Raw genomic sequence first — 20,969 nt, 5'->3', positions numbered from 1 at the left:
CAAATCTTACAAAATATTGTTTTCCAGTAAAATTCACAAATATACATTTCTCGAGGCATTATTAGTCATTTTGCATTTGTGTTTTAGGAGTTATGTTTAATTAACTGTCATATTGAGTGTGGCAGTTATATTGTCACTATGAGTAAAACCTAATTTTTGTATTCGTAAACCTTACCAAAATACCTGAATCTGATAAAACTCACATATATTCAATATTACAGGCATTTTTAGACGGATTGCATATTTGGTTTTGGAATTATGTTTATATAACTTTCACTGCATGGCGCAGTGGAAGAATGGCCAGTGCGCGACCCGAGGGTCCCTGGTTCAATCCCCACCTAGTACCAACCTCGTCATGTCCGTTGTGTCCTGAGTCACTTCACCCTTGCTCCTGATGGGTGCTGGTTAGCGCCTTGCATGGCAGCTCCCTCCATCAGTGTGTGAATATGTGTGTGTGAATGGGTAAATGTGGAAGTAGTGTCAAAGTGCTTTGAGTACCTTGAAGGTAGAAAAGCGCTATACAAGTACAACCCATTTATCATTTATTTATATATAGTATGACGGATAAACTGTTAAATTGTGTAAAAAAAAACTAACTTGTGTCTTTACAAACCTTACAAAATATTTTTTCCAGTAAAACTCACAAAGATACATTCCTCAAGGCATTATTAGCCATTTTGTCAGTATACTGTCATTATGAGTAAAACTAATATTTTGTATTTTAAACCTTACCTTACCTAAATAACTTTCATATTTAGTATGACAGTTATATCATCATATTGAGTAAAACATTTAACCTGTATCTTTATAAACCTTACAAATTCGTTTTTTCCAGTAAAACTCACAAATATGCATTTCTCCAGGCATTATTAATCATTTTGCATGTGTGGTATAGGAGTTATGTTTACATAACTGTCATATTAATTGTGGCAGTTATACTGTCATTTATGAGTAAAACCAAATTTGTGTATATGTAAACCTTACCAAAAAAACTGATTCTGGTAAAACTCACATAGATACAATATTACAGGCATTTTTAGACGTATTGCAAGTTTGGTTTTGGAGTTATGTTTATTTCACTTTTATATTTAGTATACCAGTTATACTGTCATATTAAGTAAAAAACTAACTTGTGTCTTTACAAACCTTACAATTTTTTTTTCCAGGAAAACTCACAAAGATACATTGCTCCAGGCATTATTAGCCATTTTGCATTTGTGGTTTAGGAATTATGTTTAAATACCTGTCTTGTTAAATGTGGCAGTTATATTGTCATTATGAGTAAAACCTAATTTTTGTATTTGTAAACCTTAACAATGCCTGATTCTGGTAAAATTAACAATACAACTGATTAACTGATTCTTGTAAAACTCACATAGATACAATATTTTAGGCATTTTTAGACATAATGCATGTTCAGTTTTGGAGTTATGTAATATATATTTCATATTTGGTATGACAGTTATACTGTCATATTGAATTAAAAAAACTAACTTGCCTCTCTGCAAAACTTACAAAAGATAATTTTTCTAGTAAAACTAACAAAGATAAATGTCTTCAGGCATTATTAGATATGTTGCATGTTTAGTGTAGGAATTATGTTGAAAAACATTTTTATTGCTTATTTCGCATTATCTCAGGATTTTAAGAACATTACTGTCATAATGAGTAAAAAACTACTTTTTGTGTTTGCAAACCTTAAAATAGCAAATGTTTCGAGTAAAACTCACAAGGATGTATTGTTTTAGGCTTTATTAACCTATTTGCATGTGTGATTAGGAAGTTTTGTTTAAATAACAGTCAAATTGAATGTAGCAGTTAACTGTCATTATGAAAAAAAACAACTTTTGTATTTGTAAACCTTACCAAATTACCTGATTCTGGTGTAACTCACATAGATACAATATTTTAGGCGTTTTTAGACAAAATGCATGTTCAATTTTGGAGTTATGATTATATATATTTCATATTTGGTATGACAGTTATACTGTCATATTGAATTAAAAAACTAACTTGCCTCTTTGCAAAACTTACAAAAGATATATTTTCTAGTAAAACCAACAAAGATCCATGTCTTCACGCATTATTAGACATGTTGCATGTTTGGTGTAGGAATTATGTTGAAAAACATTTTTATTGCTTATTTCGCATTATCTCAGGATTTTAAGAACATTACTGTCATAATGATTAAAAACTACTTTTTGTGTTTGCAAGCCTTAAAATAGCATATGTTTCGAGTAAAACTCAAAAAGATGCATTGTTTTAGGCTTTATTAACCTATTTTGCATGTGTGGTTAGGGAGTTATGTTTAAATAACAGTCAAATTGAACTTAACAGTTAACTGTCATTACGAGTAAACCCCTAATGTTTGTAATTGTACACCTTACCAAATGAACTGATTCTTGTAAAACTCACATAGATAGAATATGTTAGTTATTTTTAGACATAATGCATGTTCAGTTTTGGAGTTATGTTTATATAACTTTCATATTTGGTATGACAGTTATACTGTCATATTGAATTAAATAAAACTAACTTGCCTCTTTGCAAAACTTACAAAAGATATTTTTTCTAGTAAAACTAACAAAGATACATATATTCACGCATTATTAGACATGTAACATGTTTGGTGTAGGAATTACTTAAAAAAACATTTTTATTGCTTATTTCGCATTATCTCAGGATTTTAAGAACATTACTGTCATAATGATTAAAAAACTACTTTTTGTGTTTGCAAGCCTTAAAATAGCATATGTTTCGAGTAAAACTCAAAAAGATGCATTGTTTTAGGCTTCATTAACCTATTTGCATGTGTGATTATGAAGTTATGTTTAAATAACAGTTTAGTTGAATGTAGTAGTTAGTCATTATGAAAAAAAAAAATTTTTGTATTTGTAAACCTTACCAAATTACCTGATTCTTGTGTAACTCACATAGATACAATATTACAGGCATTTTTAGACATAATGCAAGTTCAGTTTTGGAGTTATGTTTATATAACTTTTACATTTGGTATGACAGTTATGCTGTCATATTGAATTTAAAAAATCTAACTTTCGTCATTGCAAAAGTTACAAAAGATATGTTTTCTAGTGAAACTAACAAGGATACATGTATCCAGGCGTTATTAGACATGTTGCATGTTTGGTGTAGGATTTGTGATGAAAAACATTTTTAATGCTTATTTCGCATTATCTCAGGATTTTAAGAACATTACTGTCATAATGAGTAAAAAACTACTTTTTTGTTTGCAAGCCTTAAAATAGCATATGTTTTGACTAAAACTCACAAGGATGCATTGTTTTAGGCTTTATTAGCCTATTTTGCATGTGTGGTTATGAAGTTATGTTTAAATAACAGTCAAATTGAATGTAGCAGTATCTGTCATTATGGAAAAAAAACAACTTTTGTATTTGTAAACCTTACCAAATTACCTTATTCTGGTCTAAATCACATAGATACAATAGTTTAGGCATTTTTAGACATAATGCATGTTCAATTTTGGAGTTATGTTTATATATATTTCATATTTGGTATGACAGTTATACTGTCATATTGAAATAAAAAACTAACTTGCCTCTTTGCAAAACTTACCAAAGATAATTTTTCTAGTAAAACCAACAAAGATCCATGTCTTCACGCATTATTAGACATGTTGCATGTTTGGTGTAGGAATTATGTTGAAAAACATTTTTATTGCTTATTTCGCATTATCGCAGGATTTTAAAACATTACTGTCATAATGATTAAAAAACTACTTTTTGTGTTTGCAAGCCTTAAAATAGCATATGTTTCGAGTAAAACTCAAAAAGATGCATTGTTTTAGGCTTTATTAACCTATTTTGCATGTGTGGTTAGGGAGTTATGTTTAAATAACAGTCAAATTGAACTTAACAGTTAACTGTCATTACGAGTAAACCCCTAATGTTTGTAATTGTACACCTTACCAAATGAACTGATTCTTGTAAAACTCACATAGATAGAATATGTTAGTTATTTTTAGACATAATGCATGTTCAGTTTTGGAGTTATGTTTATATAACTTTCATATTTGGTATGACAGTTATACTGTCATATTGAATTAAAAAAACTAACTTGCCTCTTTGCAAAACTTACAAAAGATAATTTTTCTAGTAAAACTAACAAAGATGCATATCTTCAAGCATTATTAGACATGTTGCATGTTTGGTGTAGGAATTATGTTGAAAAACATTTTTATTGCTTATTTCGCATTATCTCAGGATTTTAAGAACATTACTGTCATAATGAGTAAAAAACTACTTTTTGTGTTTGCAAACCTTAAAATAGCAAATGTTTCGAGTAAAACTCACAAGGATGTATTGTTTTAGGCTTTATTAACCTATTTGCATGTGTGATTAGGAAGTTTTGTTTAAATAACAGTCAAATTGAATGTAGCAGTTAACTGTCATTATGAAAAAAAACAACTTTTGTATTTGTAAACCTTACCAAATTACCTGATTCTGGTGTAACTCACATAGATACAATATTTTAGGCGTTTTTAGACAAAATGCATGTTCAATTTTGGAGTTATGATTATATATATTTCATATTTGGTATGACAGTTATACTGTCATATTGAATTAAATAAAACTAACTTGCCTCTTTGCAAAACTTACAAAAGATAATTTTTCTAGTAAAACTAACAAAGATACATATCTTCACGCATTATTAGACATGTAACATGTTTGGTGTAGGAATTATGTTAAAAAACATTTTTATTGCTTATTTCGCATTATCTCAGGATTTTAAGAACATTCCTGTCATAATGATTAAAACACTACTTTTTGTGTTTGCAAGCCTTAAAATAGCATATGTTTCGAGTAAAACTCAAAAAGATGCATTGTTTTAGGCTTTATTAACCTATTTTGCATGTGTGGTTAGGGAGTTATGTTTAAATAACAGTCAAATTGAACTTAACAGTTAACTGTCATTACGAGTAAACCCCTAATGTTTGTAATTGTACACCTTACCAAATGAACTGATTCTTGTAAACTCACATAGATAGAATATGTTAGTTATTTTTAGACATAATGCATGTTCATTTTTGGAGTTATGTTTATATAACTTTCATATTTGGTATGACAGTTAGTTATACTGTCATATTGAATTAAAAAAACTAACTTGCCACTTTGCAAAACTTACAAAAGATAATTTTTCTAGTAAAACTAACAAAGATGCATATCTTCAAGCATTATTAGACATGTTGCATGTTTGGTGTAGGAATTATGTTGAAAAACATTTTTATTGCTTATTTCGCATTATCTCAGGATTTTAAGAACATTACTGTCATAATGAGTAAAAAAACTACTTTTTGTGTTTGCAAGCCTTAAAATAGCATATGTTTCGAGTAAAACTCACAAGGATGCATTGTTTTAGGCTTTATTAGCCTATTTTGCAAGTGTGGTTAGGAAGTTATCTTTAAATAACTGTCAAATTGAATGTAGCAGTTATCTGTCATTATGAGTAAACCCCTTTTTTATGTAATTGTACACCTTACCAAATTTACTGATTCTTGTAAAACTCACATAGATACAATAATCTAGGCATTTTTAGACATAATGCATGTTTAGTTTTTGAGTTATGTTTATATATATTTCATATTTGGTTTGACAGTTATACTTCTCATATTGAATTGAAAAACTAACTTGCCTCTTTGCAAAACTTACAAAAGAAAATGTTTCTAGTAAAACTAACAAAGATGCATATCTTCAAGCATTATTAGACATGTTGCATGTTTGGTGTAGGAATTATGTTGAAAAACATTTTTATTGCTTATTTCGCATTATCTCAGGATTTTAAGAACATTACTGTCATAATGAGTAAAAAACTACTTTTTGTGTTTGCAAGCCTTAAAATAGCAAATGTTTCGAGTAAAACTCACAAGGATGCATTGTTTTAGGCTTTATTAACCTAATTGCATGAGTGATTAGGAAGTTTTGTTTAAATAACGGTCAAATTGAATGTAGCAGTTATACTGTCATTATGAAAAAAAAATTTTTTCGTATTTGTAAACCTTACCAAATTACCTGATTCTGGTGTAACTCACATATATACAATATTACAGGCATTTTTAGACATAATGCATGTTCAATTTTGGAGTTATGTTTATATATATTTCATATTTGGTATGACAGTTATACTGTAATATTGAAATAAAAAAACTAACTTGCCTCTTTGCAAAACTTACAAAAGATAATGTTTCTAGTAAAACTAACAAAGATACATATCTTTAAGTATTATTAGACATGTTGCATGTTTGGTGTAGGAATTATGTTGAAAAACATTTTTATTGCTTATTTCGCATTATCTCAGGATTTTCAGAACATTACTGTCATAATGAGTAAAAAACTACTTTTTGTGTTTGCAAGCCTTTTAATAGCAAATGTTTCGAGTAAAACTCACAAGGATGCATTGTTTTAGGCTTTATTAACCTAATTGCATGTGTGATTAGGAAGATATGTTTAAATAACTGTCAAATTGAATGTAGCAGTTATCTGTCATTATGAGTAAACCCCTAATTTATGTAATTGTACTCCTTACCAAATTAACTGATTCTTGTAAAACTCACATAGATACAATATTTTAGGCATTTTTACACATAATACATGTTCAATTTTGGAGTTATGTTTATATAACTTTCATATTTGGTTTGACAGTTATACTTCTCATATTGAATTGAAAAAACTAACTTGCCTCTTTGCAAAACTTACAAAAGAAAATGTTTCTAGTAAAACTAACAAAGATGCATATCATCAAGCATTATTAGACATGTTGCGTGTTTGGTGTAGGAATTATGTTGAAAAAAAATTTTATTGCTTATTTCGCATTATCTCAGGATTTTAAGAACATTACTGTCATAATGAGTAAAAAACTACTTTTTGTGTTTGCAAGCCTTGAAATAGCAAATGTTTCAAGTAAAACTCACATGGATGCATTGTTTTAGGCTTTATTAGCCTATTTTGCAAGTGTGGTTAGGAAGTTATCTTTAAATAACTGTCAAATTGAATGTAGCAGTTATCTGTCATTATGAAAAAAAACATTTTTCGTATTTGTAAACCTTACCAAATTACCTGATTCTGGTGTAACTCACATAGATACAATATTTTAGGCATTTTTAGACATAATGCATGTTCAATTTTGGAGTTATGTTTATATATATTTCATATTTGGTATGACAGTTATACTGTAATATTGAAATAAAAAAACTAACTTGCCTCTTTGCAAAACTTACAAAAGATAATGTTTCTAGTAAAACTAACAAAGATACATATCTTTAAGTATTATTAGACATGTTGCATGTTTGGTGTAGGAATTATGCTGAAAAACATTTTTATTGCTTATTTCGCATTATCTCAGGATTTTCAGAACATTACTGTCATAATGAGTAAAAAACTACTTTTTGTGTTTGCAAGCCTTAAAATAGCATATGTTTCGAGTAAAACTCACAAGGATGCATTGTTTTAGGCTTTATTAGCCTATTTTGCATGTGTGGTTAGGAAGATATGTTTAAATAACTGTCAAATTGAATGTAGCAGTTATCTGTCATTATGACAAAAACCCAATTTTTGTATTTGTAAACCTTACCAAATTACCTTAATCTGGTAAAATTCACATAGATACAATATTTTCGTTATTTTTAGACACAATGCATGTTCAGTTTTGGAGTTATGTTTATATAACTTTTACATTCAGTTTGACAGTTATACTGTTATATTGAATTAAAAAAACTAACTTGTGTCGTTGCAAAACTTACAAAAGATACATTTTCTAGTAAAACTAATAAAGATACATGTCTTCAGGCATTATTAGACATGTTGCATGTTTGGTGTAGGATTTATGTTGAAAAACATTTTTTTTGCTTTTTTTGCATTATCTCAGGATTTTAAGAACAATGCTGGCATATTGAGTAAAAAACTATTATGACAGTATACTGTCATATTCAATCTGACTGTTATTTAAACATAACTCCTAAACCATAAGCAAAATGTCAAATATTGCCTGGAGAAATGTATCTTTGTAAGTTTTACAGGAAAAAAAAAGTTGGTAAGTTTTGTAAAGACACAAGTTAGCTTTTTTTTACTCAATATGACAGTATAACTGTCATACTAAATATGAAAGTTGAATAAATATAACACCAAAACCACAACTTGCAAATCCGTCTAAAAATGCCTGTAATATTGAATATACAGGTAAAAGCCAGTAAATTAGAATATTTTGAAAAACTTGATTTATTTCAGTAATTGCATTCAAAAGGTGTAACTTATACATTATATTGATTCATTGCACACAGACTGATGCATTCAAATGTTTATTTCATTTAATTTTGATGATTTGAAGTGGCAACAAATGAAAATCCAAAATTCCGTGTGTCACAAAATTAGAATATTACTTAAGGCTAATACAAAAAAGGGATTTTTAGAAATGTTGGCCAACTGAAAAGTATGAAAATGAGAAATATGAGCATGTAAAATACTCAATACTTGGTTGGAGCTCCTTTTGCCTCAATTACTGCGTTAATGCGGCGTGGCATGGAGTCGATGAGTTTCTGGCACTGCTCAGGTGTTATGAGAGCCCAGGTTGCTCTGATAGTGGCCTTCAACTCTTCTGCGTTTTTGGGTCTGGCATTCTGCATCTTCCTTTTCACAATACCCCACAGATTTTCTATGGGGCTAAGGTCAGGGGAGTTGGCGGGCCAATTTAGAACAGAAATACCATGGTCCGTAAACCAGGCACAGGTAGATTTTGCGCTGTGTGCAGGCGCCAAGTCCTGTTGGAACTTGAAATCTCCATCTCCATAGAGCAGGTCAGCAGCAGGAAGCATGAAGTGCTCTAAAACTTGCTGGTAGACGGCTGCGTTGACCCTGGATCTCAGGAAACAGAGTGGACCGACACCAGCAGATGACATGGCACCCCAAACCATCACCCAACCATGCAAATTTTGCATTTCCTTTGGAAATCGAGGTCCCAGAGTCTGGAGGAAGACAGGAGAGGCACAGGAGCCACGTTGCCTGAAGTCTAGTGTAAAGTTTCCACCATCAGAGATGGTTTGGGGTGCCATGTCATCTGCTGGTGTCGGTCCACTCTGTTTCCTGAGATCCAGGGTCAACGCATTCGTCTACCAGCAAGTTTTAGAGCACTTCATGCTTCCTGCTGCTGACCTGCTCTATGGAGATGGAGATTTCAAGTTCCAACAGGACTTGGCGCCTGCACACAGCGCAAAATCTACCCGTGCCTGGTTTACGGACCATGGTATTTCTGTTCTAAATTGGCCCGCCAACTCCCCTGACCTTAGCCCCATAGAAAATATGTGGGGTATTGTGAAAAGGAAGATGCAGAATGCCAGACCCAAAAACGCAGAAGAGTTGAAGGCCACTATCAGAGCAACCTGGGCTCTCATAACACCTGAGCAGTGCCAGAAACTCATCGACTCCATGCCACGCCGCATTAACGCAGTAATTGAGGCAAAAGGAGCTCCAACCAAGTATTGAGTATTGTACATGCTCATATTTTTCATTTTCATACTTTTCAGTTGGCCAACATTTCTAAAAATCCCTTTTGTGTATTAGCCTTAAGTAATATTCTAATTTTGTGACACACGGAATTTTGGATTTTCATTTGTTGCCACTTCAAATCATCAAAATTAAATGAAATAAACATTTGAATGCATCAGTCTGTGTGCAATGAATAAATATAATGTACAAGTTACACCTTTTGAATGCAATTACTGAAATAAATCAAGTTTTTCAAAATATTCTAATTTACTGGCTTTTACCTGTATGTTAGTTTTACCAGAATCAGTTATTTTGGTATGGTTTACAAATACAAAAATTGTGTTTTACTCATAATGACAGTATAACTGCCATATTCAAAATAACAGTTATTTAAACTTAACTCCTAAACCAAATATGCTAAATGGCTAATAATGCCTGGAGAAATGAATCTTTGTGAGTTTTACTAGAAAAAAAATATTTTGTAAGGTTTGTAAAGAAAAAAGTTATTTGTTTTTTTTACTCAATATGATGACTGTCATACTAAAGATGAAAGTTAGATAAACATAATTCCAAAACCAAACTCCTAAACCAAACTTGCAATATGTCTTAAACTGCCTGTTATATTGAATCTATGTGAGTTTTGCCAGAATCAGGTATTTTGGTAAGGTTTACAAATACAAAACTTGTGTTTTACTCATAATGACAGTATAACTGCAACATTTGATATGACAGTTATTTAAAAATGACTCCTAAACCAAACATGATAAATGACTAATAATGCCTGGAGAAATTTGTCTTTGTGAGTTTTACTGGAAAAAAATAATGTGTAAGGATTATAAAGACACACGTTTTTTTATTTTATTTAATATGATGGTATAACTGTCATACTAAATATGAAAGTTATATACACATAACTCCAAAACCAAAATGCATTTAGTCTGAAAATGCCTGTAATATTGTATCTTTTTGAGTTTTACCAGAATCAGGTATTTTGGTAAGGTTGACAAATATAAACGTTAGGTTTTACTCATAATGACAGTATACTGCCACATTCAATATGACAATTATTTAAACATAACTCCAAAACCAAACATGCATTATGTCTAAAAATGCTTATAATTTTGTATCCATGTGAGTTTTACTAGAATCAGTTGTTTTTGTAAGGTTTACAAATACAAAATATTAGTTTTACTCATAATGAGAGTTTACTGTCACAATCAATCTGACAAAATGGCTAATAATGCCTGGAGGAATGTATATTTGTGAATTTTACTGAAACAAATATTTTGTAAGGTTTGTAAACACATACGTTAGTTGTTTTTTTTTTAACTTAATTTTACAGTATAGCTGTCATACTATATATGAAAGTTTTATAAACATAACTCCAAACCCAAACATGCAATCCGTCTAAAAATGTCTGTAATATTTATTATATGTAAGTTTTATCAGAATCAGGTATTTTGGTAAGGTTAACAAATCAAAAAATTAGGTTTTACTCATAGTGACAGTATAACTGCCAGACTCAATATGACAGTTATTTAAACATAACTCCTAAAACACAAATGCAAAATGACTAATAATGCCTAGAGAAATGTATATTTGTGAATTTTACTGGAAAACAATATTTTGTAAGGTTTATAAAGACACAAGTTAGTTTTTTTTATTTAATATGATGGTATACTGTCATACTAAATATGAAAGTTATATAAATATAACTCCAAAACCAAACATACATTATGTCTAAAAATGCCTGTAATATTGTATCTATGTGAGGTTTACCAGAATCAGGTATTTTGGTAAGGTTTACAATTACAAAAATTAGGTTTTACTCATAATGACAGTATAACTGCCACATTGACTGTCACCAAACATGCATTGTGTTTAAAAATGCTTATAATTTTGTATCAATGTGAGTTTTACTATAATCAGTTGTTTTTGTAAGTTTTACAAATACAAAATATTAGTTTTACTCATAATGACAGTATATTGACAAAATGGCTAATAATGCCTTGAGGAATGTATCTTTGTGAGTTTTACTGGAAAAAATATTTTGTAAGGTTTGTAAAGACACAAGTTAGTTTTTTTTTTACACAATTTAACAGTTTAGCTGTCATACTATATATGAAAGTTATATAAACATAATTCCAAAACCAAATATGCAATCCGTCTAAAAATGCCTGTAATATTGAATATATGTGAGTTTTATCAGATTCAGGTATTTTGGTAAGGTTTACGAATGCAAAAATTAGGTTTTACTCATAGTGACAATATAACTGCCACACTCAATATGACAGTTAATTAAACATAACTCCTAAAACACAAATGCAAAATGACTAATAATGCCTAGAGAAATGTATATTTGTGAATTTTACTGGAAAACAATATTTTGTAAGATTTGTAAAGAAACAAATTAGTTTTTTTTACTCAATATGATGGTATAACTGTCATACTAATTATGAAAGTTATATAAACATAACTCCAAAACCAAACATGCTTTATGTCTAAAAATTCCTGTAATATTGTATCGGTGTGGGTTCTACCAGAACCAGGTATTTTGGTAAGGTATACAAATACAAAAAATAGTTTTGTTTTTATAATGACACACAATACAATAACTGCCACACTCAATATGACAGTTATTTAAAGATAACTCCGAAACCAAACATGATAAATGGCTAATTATGCCTGGAGAAATGTATTTTTGTGAGTTTTGGGGAGAAAAAAATTGTAAGGTTTATAAAGACACAAGTTTTTTTTTTTTCTACTTAATATGATGGTAGAACTGTCATACTAAATATGAAAGTTGTATAAACATAACTCCAAAACCAAACATGCATTATGTCTAAAAATGCCTGCAATATTGTATCTATGTGATTTTTACCAGAATCAGGTATTTTTGGTAAGGTTTACAAATACAAAAATTAGGTTTTACTCATAATGACAGTATACTGTCACATTCAATCTGACAGTTATTTAAACATAACTCCTAAACCACAAATACAAAATGGCTAATAATGCCTGGAGAAATGTATCTTTGTGAGTTTTCCTGGAAAAAAATTTTTTTTATAAGGTTTGTAAAGACACAAGTTAATTTTTTTTACTTAATATGACAGTATAACTGTCATACTAAATATGAAAGTTAAATAAACATAACTCCAAAACCAAACTTGCAATACGTCTAAAAATGCCTGTAATATTGAATCTATGTGAGTTTTACCAGAATCAGGTATTTAGGTAAGGTTTACAAATAAAAAAATTGGGTTTTACTTATAATGACAGTATAACTGCCATATTCAAAATAACAGTTATTTAAACACAACTCCTAAACCAAACATGCTAAATAACTAATATTGCCTGGAGAAATGTATTTTTGTGAATTTTACGTGAAAAAAACTATTTTGTAATGTTTGTAAAGACAAAAGTTATTTTTTTTTACTGAATATGATGGTATAACTGTCAAACTAAATATAAAATTAATATAAACATAATTCCAAAAACTAACTCCTAAACCAAACTTGCAATCCGTCTTAAACTGCCTGTAATATTAAATCTATATGAGTTTTACCAGAATCAGGTATTTTGGTAAAGACACGAGTTAGTTTTTTTTTTTACACAATTTAACAGTATAGCTGTCATACTATATATGAAAGTTATATAAACACAACTCCAAAACCAAATATGCAATCCGTCTAAAAATGCCTGTAATATTGAATATATGTGAGTTTTATCAGAATCAGGTATTTTGGTAAGGTTTACAAAAACAAAAATTAGGTTTTACTCATAGTGACAGTATAACTGCCACACTCAATATGACAGTTATTTAAACATAACTCCTAAACCAAACATGATAAATGGCTAATTATGCCTGGAGAAATGTATCTTTGTGAGTTTTACTGGGAACATTTTTTTTTGTAAGGTTTATAAAGACACAAGTTATTTTTTTTTTACTCAATAGGATGGTATAACTGTCATACTAAATATAAAAGTTTTATAAACATAACTCCAAAACCAAACATGCATTATGTCTAAAAATGCCTGCAATATTGTATCTATGTGATTTTTACCAGAATTAGGCAATTTTGGTAAGGTTTATAAATACAAAAAATAGGTTTTACTCACTATGACAGTATACTGTCACATTCAATCTGACAGTTATTTAAACATACTGTAACTCCTAAACCACAATTACAAAATGGCTAATAATGCCTGGAAAAATATATCTTTGTGAGTTTTTCAGGAATTTTTTTTTTTTTATAAGGTTTGTAAAGAAACAAGTTAGTTTTTTTTTTTACTTAATATGACAGTATAACTGTCATACTAAATATGAAAGTTAAATAAACATAACTCCAAAACCAAACTTGCAATCTGTCTTCAACTTCCTGTAATATTGAATCTATGTGAGTTTTACCAGAATCTGGTATTTTGGTAAGGTTTACAAATACAAAAATTGGGTTTTACTCATAATGACAGTATAACTGCCATATTCAAAATAACAGTTATTTAAACATAACTCCTAAACCAAACATGATAAATAGCTAATAATGCCTGGAAAAATGTATGTAAACATAACTCCAAAACCAAACATGGATTATGTCTAAAAATGCCTGTAATATTGTATCCATGTGAGTTTTACCAGAATAAAGAATTTTGGTAAGGTTTATAAATACAAAAATTAGGTTTTACTCATAATGACAGTATAACTGCCGCCCTCAATATGACGGTTATGTTAACATAACTCCTAAACTACACATGCAAAATGGCTAATAATGCCTGGAGAATTGTATCTTTGTGAGTTTTACTAGAAAAAAATATTTTGTAAGGTTTGTAAAGACAAAAGTTTTTTTTTTTTTTACTCAATATGATGGTTTAACTGTCAAACTAAATATAAAAGTAATATAAACATCATTCCAAAACCAAACTCCTAAACCAAACTTGCAATCCGTCTTAAACTGCCTGTAATATTGAATCTATATGAGTTTCACCGGAATCAGGTATTTTGGTAAGGTTTACAAATACAAAACTTGGGTTTTACTCATAATGACAGTATAACTGCCATATTCAAAATAACAGTTATTTAAACACAACTCCTAAACCAAACATGCTAAATAACTAATATTGCCTGGAGAAATGTATCTTTGTGAATTTTACTAGAAAAAACTATTTTGTAATGTTTGTAAAGACAAAAGTTATTTTTTTTTACTGAATATGATGGTATAACTGTCAAACTAAATATAAAATTAATATAAACATAATTCCAAAAACTAACTCCTAAACCAAACTTGCAATCCGTCTTAAACTGCCTGTAATATTAAATCTATATGAGTTTTACCAGGATCAGGTATTTTGGTAAAGACACGAGTTAGTTTTTTTTTTTTTTACACAATTTAACAGTATAGCTGTCATACTATATATGAAAGTTATATAAACACAACTCCAAAACCAAATATGCAATCCGTCTAAAAATGCCTGTAATATTGAATATATGTGAGTTTTATCAGAATCAGGTATTTTGGTAAGGTTTACAAAAACAAAAATTAGGTTTTACTCATAGTGACAGTATAACTGCCACACTCAATATGACAGTTAATTGAACATAACTCCTAAAACACAAATGCAAAATGACTAATAATGCCTGGGGAAAGGTATATTTGTGAATTTTACTGGAAAACAATATTTTGTAAGGTTTGTAAAGATACAAATTCGTTTTTGTTTTTTACTCAATATTATGGTAAAACTTTCATACTAAATATGAAAGTTATATAAACATAACTCCAAAACCAAACATGCTTTATGTCTAAAAATTCCTGTAATATTGTATCAATGTGGGTTTTACCAGAATCAGGTATTTTGGTAAAGTTTACAAATACAAAAAATAGGTTTTACTCATAAGGACAGTATAACTGCCACACTCAATATGACAGTTATTTAAACATAACTCCTAAACCAAACATGATAAATGGCTAATTATGCCTGGAGAAATGTATCTTTGTGAGTTTTACTGGGAACATTTTTTTTTGTAAGGTTTATAAAGACACAAGTTATTTTTTTTTTACTCAATAGGATGGTATAACTGTCATACTAAATATAAAAGTTTTATAAACATAACTCCAAAACCAAACATGCATTATGTCTAAAAATGCCTGCAATATTGTATCTATGTGATTTTTACCAGAATTAGGCAATTTTGGTAAGGTTTATAAATACAAAAAATAGGTTTTACTCATTATGACAGTATAATGTCACATTCAATCTGACAGTTATTTAAACATACTGTAACTCCTAAACCACAATTACAAAATGGCTAATAATGCCTGGAAAAATGTATCTTTGTGAGTTTTTCAGGAATTTTTATTTTTTTTATAAGGTTTGTAAAGAAACAAGTTAGTTTTTTTTTACTTAATATGACAGTATAACTGTCATACTAAATATGAAAGTTAAATAAACATAACTCCAAAACCAAACTTGCAATCTGTCTTCAACTTCCTGTAATATTGAATCTATGTGAGTTTTACCAGAATCTGGTATTTTGGTAAGGTTTACAAATACAAAAATTGGGTTTTACTCATAATGACAGTATAACTGCCATATTCAAAATAACAGTTATTTAAACATAACTCCTAAACCAAACATGATAAATAGCTAATAATGCCTGGAAAAATGTATGTAAACATAACTCCAAAACCAAACATGGATTATGTCTAAAAATGCCTGTAATATTGTATCTATGTGAGTTTTACCAGAATAAAGAATTTTGGTAAGGTTTATAAATACAAAAATTAGGTTTTACTCATAATGACAGTATAACTGCCGCCCTCAATATGACGGTTATGTTAACATAACTCCTAAACTACACATGCAAAATGGCTAATAATGCCTGGAGAATTGTATCTTTGTGAGTTTTACTAGAAAAAAATATTTTGTAAGGTTTGTAAAGACAAAAGTTTTTTTTTTTTTACTCAATATGATGGTTTAACTGTCAAACTAAATATAAAAGTAATATAAACATCATTCCAAAACCGAACTCCTAAACCAAACTTGCAATCCGTCTTAAACTGCCTGTAATATTGAATCTATATGAGTTTCACCAGAATCAGGTATTTTGGTAAGGTTTACAAATACACAACTTGGGTTTTACTCATAATGACAGTATAACTGCCATATTCAAAATAACAGTTATTTAAACACAACTCCTAAACCAAACATGCTAAATAACTAATATTGCCTGGAGAAATGTATCTTTGTGAATTTTACTAGAAAAAACTATTTTGTAATGTTTGTAAAGACAAAAGTTATTTTTTTTTACTGAATATGATGGTATAACTGTCAAACTAAATATAAAATTAATATAAACATAATTCCAAAAACTAACTCCTAAACCAAACTTGCAATCCGTCTTAAACTGCCTGTAATATTAAATCTATATGAGTTTTACCAGAATCTGGTATTTTGGTAAAGACACGAGTTAGTTTTTTTTTTTTTACACAATTTAACAGTATAGCTGTCATACTATATATGAAAGTTATATAAACACAACTCCAAAACCAAATATGCAATCCGTCTAAAAATGCCTGTAATATTGAATATATGTGAGTTTTATCAGAATCAGGTATTTTGGTAAGGTTTACAAAAACAAAAATTAGGTTTTACTCATAGTGACAGTATAACTGCCACACTCAATATGACAGTTAATTGAACATAACTCCTAAAACACAAATGCAAAATGACTAATAATGCCTGGAGAAAGGTATATTTGTGAATTTTACTGGAAAACAATATTTTGTAAGGTTTGTAAAGATACAAATTAGTTTTTGTTTTTTACTCAATATTATGGTAAAACTTTCATACTAAATATGAAAGTTATATAAACATAACTCCAAAACCAAACATGCTTTATGTCTAAAAATTCCTGTAATATTGTATCAATGTGGGTTTTACCAGAATCAGGTATTTTGGTAAAGTTTACAAATACAAAAAATAGGTTTTACTCATAATGACAGTATAACTGCCACACTCAATATGACAGTTATTTAAACATAACTCCTAAACCAAACATAATAAATGGCTAATTATGCCTGGAGAAATGTATCTTTGTGAGTTTTACTGGGAACATTTTTTTTGTAAGGTTTATAAAGACACAAGTTATTTTTTTTTTACTCAATAGGATGGTATAACTGTCATACTAAATATAAAAGTTTTATAAACATAACTCCAAAACCAAACATGCATTATGTCTAAAAATGCCTGCAATATTGTATCTATGTGATTTTTACCAGAATTAGGCAATTTTGGTAAGGTTTATAAATACAAAAAATAGGTTTTACTCACTATGACAGTATACTGTCACATTCAATCTGACAGTTATTTAAACATACTGTAACTCCTAAACCACAATTACAAAATGGCTAATAATGCCTGGAAAAATTTATCTTTGTGAGTTTTTCTGGAAATTTTTTTTTTTTTTATAAGGTTTGTAAAGAAACAAGTTAGTTTTTTTTAACTTAATATGACAGTATAACTGTCATACTAAATATGAAAGTTAAATAAACATAACTCCAAAACCAAACTTGCAATCTGTCTTCAACTTCCTGTAATATTGAATCTATGTGAGTTTTACCAGAATCTGGTATTTTGGTAAGGTTTACAAATACAAAAATTGGGTTTTACTCATAATGACAGTATAACTGCCATATTCAAAATAACAGTTATTTAAACATAACTCCTAAACCAAACATGATAAATAGCTAATAATGCCTGGAAAAATGTATGTAAACATAACTCCAAAACCAAACATGGATTATGTCTAAAAATGCCTGTAATATTGTATCTATGTGAGTTTTACCAGAATAAGGAATTTTGGTAAGGTTTATAAATACAAAAATTAGGTTTGACTCATAATGACAGTATAACTGCCGCCCTCAATATGACGGTTATGTTAACATAACTCCTAAACTACACATGCAAAATGGCTAATAATGCCTGGAGAATTGTATCTTTGTGAGTTTTACTAGAAAAAAATATTTTGTAAGGTTTGTAAAGACAAAAGTTTTTTTTTTTTTTACTCAATATGATGGTTTAACTGTCAAACTAAATATAAAAGTAATATAAACATCATTCCAAAACCAAACTCCTAAACCAAACTTGCAATCCGTCTTAAACTGCCTGTAATATTGAATCTATATGAGTTTCACCGGAATCAGGTATTTTGGTAAGGTTTACAAATACAAAACTTGGGTTTTACTCATAAGGACAGTATAACTGCCATATTCAAAATAACAGTTATTTAAACACAACTCCTAAACCAAACATGCTAAATAACTAATATTGCCTGGAAAAATGTATCTTTGTGAATTTTACTAGAAAAAACTATTTTGTAATGTTTGTAAAGACAAAAGTTATTTTTTTTTACTGAATATGATGGTATAACTGTCAAACTAAATATAAAATTAATATAAACATAATTCCAAAAACTAACTCCTAAACCAAACTTGCAATCCGTCTTAAACTGCCTGTAATATTAAATCTATATGAGTTTGACCAGAATCAGGTATTTTGGTAAAGACACAAGTTAGTTTTTTTTTTTACACAATATAACAGTATAGCTGTCATACTATATATGAAAGTTATATAAACACAACTCCAAAACCAAATATGCAATCCGTCTAAAAATGCCTGTAATATTGAATATATGTGAGTTTTATCAGAATCAGGTATTTTGGTAAGGTTTACAAAAACAAAAATTAGGTTTTACTCATAGTGACAGTATAACTGCCACACTCAATATGACAGTTAATTGAACATAACTCCTAAAACACAAATGCAAAATGACTAATAATGCCTGGAGAAAGGTATATTTGTGAATTTTACTGGAAAACAATATTTTGTAAGGTTTGTAAAGATACAAATTAGTTTTTGTTTTTTACTCAATATTATGGTAAAACTTTCATACTAAATATGAAAGTTATATAAACATAACTCCAAAACCAAACATGCTTTATGTCTAAAAATTCCTGTAATATTGTATCAATGTGGGTTTTACCAGAATCAGGTATTTTGGTAAAGTTTACAAATACAAAAAATAGGTTTTACTCATAATGACAGTATAACTGCCACACTCAATATGACAGTTATTTAAACATAACTCCTAAACCAAACATGATAAATGGCTAATTATGACTGGAAAAATGTATCTTTGTGAGTTTTACTGGGAACATTTTTTTTTTAAGGTTTATAAAGACACAAGTTATTTTTTTTTTACTCAATAGGATGGTATAACTGTCATACTAAATATAAAAGTTTTATAAACATAACTCCAAAACCAAACATGCATTATGTCTAAAAATGCCTGCAATATTGTATCTATGTGATTTTTACCAGAATTAGGCAATTTTGGTAAGGTTTATAAATACAAAAAATAGGTTTTACTCACTATGACAGTATAATGTCACATTCAATCTGACAGTTATTTAAACATACTGTAACTCCTAAACCACAATTACAAAATGGCTAATAATGCCTGGAAAAATGTATCTTTGTGAGTTTTTCAGGATTTTTTTTTTTTTTTATAAGGTTTGTAAAGAAACAAGTTAGTTTTTTTTTACTTAATATGACAGTATAACTGTCATACTAAATATGAAAGTTAAATATACATAACTCCAAAACCAAACTTGCAATCTGTCTTCAACTTCCTGTAATATTGAATCTATGTGAGTTTTACCAGAATCTGGTATTTTGGTAAGGTTTACAAATACAAAAATTGGGTTTTACTCATAATGACAGTATAACTGCCATATTCAAAATAACAGTTATTTAAACATAACTCCTAAACCAAACATGATAAATAGCTAATAATGCCTGGATAAATGTATGTAAACATAACTCCAAAACCAAACATGGATTATGTCTAAAAATGCCTGTAATATTGTATCTATGTGATTTTTACCAGAATTAGGCAATTTTGGTAAGGTTTATAAATACAAAAAATAGGTTTTACTCACTATGACAGTATACAGTCACATTCAATCTGACAGTTATTTAAACATACTGTAACTCCTAAACCACAATTACAAAATGGCTAATAATGCCTGGAAAAATTTATCTTTGTGAGTTTTTCTGGAATTTTTTTTGTTTTTTATAAGGTTTGTAAAGAAACAAGTTAGTTTTTTTTACTTAATATGACAGTATAACTGTCATACTAAATATGAAAGTTAAATAAACATAACTCCAAAACCAAACTTGCAATCTGTCTTCAACTTCCTGTAATATTGAATCTATGTGAGTTTTACCAGAATCTGGTATTTTGGTAAGGTTTACAAATACAAAAATTGGGTTTTACTCATAATGACAGTATAACTGCCATATTCAAAATAACAGTTATTTAAACATAACTCCTAAACCAAACATGATAAATAGCTAATAATGTATTGTCATTATGAGTAAAACCTAATTTTTGTATTTATA

Source organism: Nerophis lumbriciformis, linkage group LG14 (genome assembly GCF_033978685.3).
Source record: "Nerophis lumbriciformis linkage group LG14, RoL_Nlum_v2.1, whole genome shotgun sequence".
In the NCBI taxonomy this organism is placed as follows: domain Eukaryota; kingdom Metazoa; phylum Chordata; class Actinopteri; order Syngnathiformes; family Syngnathidae; genus Nerophis; species Nerophis lumbriciformis.
Note: the sequence above shows the minus strand (reverse complement) of the source record.